At 52.4% G+C, this 6094-nt stretch overlaps 1 long non-coding RNA gene across 1 annotated transcript; it reads left to right on the plus strand.

The window, feature by feature from the left end:
* The first annotated feature begins 4358 nt into the window (after window positions 1–4358).
* LOC114908141 lies at window positions 4359–5450 on the plus strand. The gene is made up of 3 exons (XR_003796854.1): window positions 4359–4464; window positions 4568–4677; window positions 5136–5450. It is a non-coding gene; the product is annotated as an uncharacterized LOC114908141 (long non-coding RNA).
* Window positions 5451–6094: the final 644 nt, after the last annotated feature.

Consider the following 6094-nt stretch of genomic DNA (forward strand, 5'->3'; position numbering starts at 1 on the left):
CGGACAGTTCTTCCTGTTTCCAGCCCCTGCCCGTGGCCCAGTCCTGCCAGCCTATCTGGAGTGGGGCTCCGTTTCCTTAGAACGCCCTGGACTTCTGCAGGGGGAGAGCTCTGTGGGATGCTTTTGCCTTCCTGGCTGGGAAGCCAGATCCTTGGGCAAAAGCCTAGAACTGGGGAAGCCACAGCATTGACCAAAATAAGTTATAATTTATTGAGCATTCACCATGCAGCAGGCCGAATACCAGGCATACTATTTTACCTTCACAACCATATAAGCAGGTGTGATTGACTCCATCCTATAGATGAGGAAACTGAGGCTCTGCCCGGTTCCAAGATGCACCCAGGGCTCTACACTGAGCATGTTGTGGAGGTGGGTTCACCCAGGGCAGTTTGATTCAGGCTCTGTCTCACCACTAAGCCTTATTCACTTCTATGCTGGCTCCTTCCCTCCCTCCCTCTCCCCACCTGCCTCTCTTCCACTCACCTTTAGTTTGCTTCTGCTTTGTGTCAGGCCCTCTTTGCATGGAGTTTCCATTTAGAACAGAGGCTCCTCACTGATGCGATGCCTGGACCCCTCTGGCGCCTGGGGAAACTTATAGATCCCTTTTCAGAATAACATTTGTAAATCCACACAATAAAATTTCTAAGATTCACAGGAAACCAATTACATTAAAATGCAGTTATCAAAATATTAAGAAAAAATTGTGATGGAGTAACACATGTGCTTCTTTATTAACGCACTAAATAATAAGATCGAGCAGTGGGTCTAATAAAACTACCATCCTTTTGAAGTAGGGTTGAGTATAAATGATATTTCAAGATTTCTGCTGCAATATATGATTTGAAATGACCTGCACTTTCTACGTGTGACAGAGCCACGGATTCTCTGACAACTACTGTGGTTCCCTGCTGACATGCACAAGGGAAGGAGGTGCTCAATTTTAACTAAAGATGAGTGAAATAAAAATGTGATTTTTTTCCCATGCACACTGACAGACCCCCAGAATTCTATACAGGGATCCTTGGGGATCTGTAGACCCCAGGCCATTCCTAGTAGCAGAAGACAACCTGGAAATAGATAAACTAGCTGGAAGGGTGAAATGCAGGGAAGACAAATGAGGAGGAGGTGGGGGGAAGGAGCCGAGTCAGTGAGGGGCCACCTGGAGGAAGTGAGGGAGCAAGCCTGGGGGTGCCTGGGAGAAGTTGATCAGGAGGCCAGTGCAGTGGGTGTGTCTGAGTAGGGAGAGAGTGGTGGCCACGAGGTTGTAGGGTTTCAAGCAGTGCTGAAAATTTGGATGCATTCTAGGGATGGCAGGGCCGTGGGACCACAGACACCAGAGAGGGTCTCTCTGGCTGCATGTGGAGGGCCCCCTGTGTGGCGGGGGACCCCTGAGGAGTCGACAGCACTCTTCCAGGCTCATCCAGGGTGGCAGCAGCGTGGGGAGAAGTGGTCAGATTTGGGGCACATTTTCAAAGTAGAGCCAGCAGGATTTCTGAGTTGAAGGTATGGGATGAGAGGAGTTCATGTCCCCACCCAGTGGCCTGGTGCTCCCATCGATGGCTCTGGGGCCTCGGCCCTGCTGCTCGAGACTTGATGGCAGAGCTCTGGTTCTGCCACCTGCCCCCAGCCCGACAAAGGGCCCCGAGGAAGCTGAGGCAGGGACAATGGGGGAGCACCCAACAGGGGCCAGATGGCAAAGTCACCTCTTGGTTTTTCAAAGCTAACACTCTCTCTTTCCCATCAATCAGTATTGCCTTTAACATGAAGCCTTCGGGGACACCTTCCCACTGCCTCTACACAGGACTGGTTTTGATAAATTAGTTGCTTTGCCAACATCCAGGGATTCCCTCAAGAGATTACTTACCTGCTCTGTTGACATGGATGTCCTCTATTTACTCTCACTTCCCAGGCAGCTCAGGGCCGTCCTTGGCAACCCAAAACACAACACTTCCCCTCGCCCAGGGTCATTTCCAAAGACAGCTGCAAGGCTAGGAGGCTTTGTCTCAGACTGAAAACCAAGCCACCCTTAGTACGTGCAAAGAAAATGTTGACTGAATGAATGAGGTGAATAGGGGTGAGGAAAGAAAGACAACTTCTCAGCTCCCTCTGAGTCTATTCTCTCATTTACCTTGACGTCCCAGAACATCAGAGGCACCCACGGTCCCATGTGAGGGCAGGAGGCTGTCCCGGTTCCACACGCTGCGGCCCGACCGCCATTTTGGGTTGTCAATGCCCTGCCCACAAACCAGCTGGGCTGTGGGAGAGCGGCTGCATCACTCCCATCCATGTCTCTTTGTCTGTCCGCACTCACATCCTGCCTCTAAGCCTCTTTCTGTCCCTCATGGGCCCTCCTATGGGGCCATTTGATTCTCTGGTGAAACCAGGTCTGCACCTCCACTTTTTTGCCCCCCTGCCTCCACCAGTGAGGCTATGTGGTGGGACTTTAGGTTCCTGGCTCCCTCTGGAGGGGTCATACCCCAGGAAAGTTCTCTTTGGGATGCCCAGGGAGTCCCAAAGATTCCTGAAGCCTAGATCAGGGTTGGCAAACTCTGGCCTGTGGGCAACGTCTGGCCTGCCACTTGGTTTTATACAGTCTTGGAGTGAAAAATAGTTTTTACACTTTTAAGTGACTGAAAAAGAACCAAGAAAATTTTGTGACATGTGAAAATTATTTGAAATTAAAATTTTATTGTCTGTAAATAAAACTTTATTGGCACACGGCCTCAATTGGTTGTTTATGTATTGCCTACGTTGCTTTTGCACCATGTCAGCAGAGATGGATGGTCATGACACAGACTGTATGGGGCCTGTAAAACACAAATATTTACTGCCTGGCCTTTTTATGAATAAGTTTGCCCCCGTGGCCTAGAGCCCGCATGGCCTGTGGAGCCTGGCCCTGGGCTCGAGTCCAGCCTCTGACTGGCTGAGAGGGTTGAAGTTACACGTAAAGCTTGTTCCTTCACCCTTCCCTCCAGGTGCGAGTGTTTCCCCACCTCTACCTCAAACTTCCCGCTAAGGTCGGTTGGAAGATATCACAGGATCAGCTCTGGCGGTATCTGGCCCTCGTGGGCTCACTAATGCCAGAGCCTTTTGGAAGCTCACACAGTGACCCCCGAAAGTTTCCCTTAAGAGGAACGGCCACTCCCAGGCAGGTGTGGCACGTTCCATCCCTTAGAAAGCAGCCGCGGGGACTACGGTGGGCTGGAGTCACACCGGCTTCTCTTAGAGGCTTCTTGGACTTGGGTCGAGGGGGAGACCCATCAGGCCTGGCCATTGCTTGGCTGTGGGGGACAGGTGGGGGGAGCAATTGTGTGGGCTGTGTGGTCCCAAGAGCACTGTGAAGGTGGTCCCTGGGGATTTGGGCAGCCCACCCCCTCCCCTCCTGGGACTATGGTCTCTTGGCATCATAGCTATGGACTTGCAGCACCCCTTCCCTCCCAGGTCTGAGGCTGAGAAGATGCTGCCAGCACTCTCCCCCTGGGTCTCTCTACCACCTCCCAGGCACCTATCACTCCTAACCACCCGCCCCCAGGGCAGGGCCCTCTGTGTGTATCTGGGCCTTGGCGCCCAAGAGCTGGCAGAGCTGGCCCAGGCTGGGGCATTGAATCCTCCCCGCTCGTCCCCCACAGTGGCTTTATTAATTGTTTATATTGGAGTCTGTTAATTGGCAATAACCAGCGTGCTGAAGCATCTTTTAATGACACCCCCACCCCCCACAGGGCCCTAAGGCCGTGAAGGATTGGAGGATTCAATAAAGTGAGAAGGAATTAGCACCCCATCCTCTTCATTAGCCAGTTAGATAAACTGCCAACACCTGTCACACAAATCCAGCCGGAAAGAGAAGTGGTCCCTCAGGAACTTCCGTGGGCGAGGTGAGGTGCAGGCCGGACCACACTGGGCGTTGCACACCCAACCCCACCCGCATGCGGGCACACAAAGAAGCATGCATAGGTGTATCCAGACCCCTGGGTTTGCCTCCTGTGCTGGCCTGGAGCACACCTGTTCATTCAATAGGCATTGCTTCAGCACCTACTACGTGCAGTGCTCCCTGGGGGTGTGACAATAATCTGTCACAGCCTGTGAGGAAACTGCAGTCCACCAGGAAGACAGACCAGTCCAGACCTCCCTCTGGACTCTGGAGCTACACTCTCTATCCGGTTTCCCACTGGACACGTCTGCTTGGAGAGCAGGTACGCACCCCACCCGCCGCACATCCTAGATTGAACACGTCCGCCCCCGCCCCCACCATAGTCCGCTGTCCCCTCCGTCATCCTCCACCCCTCCTTCCAGCCCGCCCCCCCATCCGCCAAGCCACGTCCTGTGTTCTTGCTTCCCTTTACCCCACCTGGGCCACTGCTGCAGCACTTGACAGCGTTAAGGCCCTCACACCCTCCCCCAACCCCCAGGCCGGCCCTCTCCCCACCCATCCATGGCCCAGCTGCTGGGGGATCATTCTAAACACAGGTTTGTTTGGGACAGACTCTCTCTTTGGTCTCTGATCCTCAGGGAGGGTACCTTCGTCTGGTGGGACTGCTCTGAATGCCTGGTACGTGGGTGTGTTAAACAGGAGATGCCGTGGCTCCAGCCTCCTGCAGAGGGAGATGGAAATCTAGTGCCATCTTGGAGATGCCCTCAAGGATGAACTGTCCAGAGGGAACACGTCCCATCCTGCCCACTGTGAGTTAGACTTGGCTGAACCTTGTTGGGCCCTAGGGGATGGGAGGGGGATGGAATAACTGACACCCTCATGTGAAGGGAAAATTTAAGGGCCCGGAGGAGCCTAATGGGGACAGCACCGATCTTCCCAAGAGGCTTTCTCAGCCAAGGTGGAGTTCCTTGTCATAAGCAGGGATACATGCAGGAGGGTGAGTACACCTATCCCTCACTCCATGACTTTAATTTCTGAACACCCTGCTCCTGGATGAAAAACCATAAAATGAAAAATATTTTCATTAATTTGAATGAAAAAAGACGGTACGTTCTATCCCCTGCCAAGGCACCCAATTTCTCACAGAAAGACACGGCCATTGAACAAGGAAAACAAGTTTATGTAAGGAATAAACAACGACCTGAAATTAAATACTGTGGCTCGTAACTAAAATGTAATGTGATAAAGATTTCTCTTTCCCGCACAGGAGATGGACAGTGCTTTGCAGGGCTCACGGTTATCGTGTGCTGAAAAACAGAGTTATAGCAGAGAACAAACACTTCAGGGCAAAGTGAAAGCTTACCAGAGAACACTTTCAAGCAGATGGAAACAGGAAACGGCCCCCTCACCCCGCACCGCCTGGCGCGTGACAACGAGCAAAGCAGTTGGTCCCTGCAAACGTGGCTCGGGACACAGAGGCGTCCCACAGGACCATCTCTGCAGGAGGTGAGACAGCAGAGCCCAGCAAACATGACGAGTATGTCTTTGTTGAAAACTGTAATGCAGAAATATAACTTTTAAAGGTGTGTTTCATTAGTGGGCTTTGGCGTGAAATGTTTTTATAACGAAAAAGGGGGGCTGTTGTGAAAAGTGGTATAACTTTCAAGGTAGGGCAGAAAGTCTCCAAGCACAGAACCTGAGCTAAGGGCCTGTGTTTCCCCAGGACGTGGTTCCCAGGTTCCCAGCCTTATTAGTAGAATTCAGGAAAAACAGCCGAAGTTGAAGCTCTGAGGTTTTCCTCACTTCCCTCCACCCAGGGCCCATGGCTCCCTTCCCCTCCTCACAGCTCGCAGAGGCCTCAAAGAAGGAAAAACCCCAGGAACATGGTTGGAGTTTATAAGAGTCAAGCCAAAATACGGGACTATGATTCTGTAATCAACTCTGATTCTCCTCCCCTCCCCTGTCCCCTGTGTGAAGTCTGCTGTTTACAGGGCTCAGCATCCATTCCCCCCACTTTATGGCAATAAAGACCCCATTTCCTTTGGAGCACTTCCCCCATCCCCACCCCCAACTCTTGGTCATGTTGCTTGGATAGGATTGGCTCCCTTCAGCCCCAGGGGTGGGGCCTGGATGTCTGCGGCCAATCACTGAAGCTCCTCAGCCACAGGAATTGGTCCACGGATGGGCACATGACCCAGTTCAGGCCAAGGAGACGCAGGATGTTGG

Source organism: Monodon monoceros, unplaced genomic scaffold (assembly GCF_005190385.1).
Source record: "Monodon monoceros isolate NGI ecotype Baffin Bay Population unplaced genomic scaffold, NGI_Narwhal_1 Super_Scaffold_3, whole genome shotgun sequence".
Taxonomy (NCBI): Eukaryota; Metazoa; Chordata; class Mammalia; order Artiodactyla; family Monodontidae; genus Monodon; species Monodon monoceros.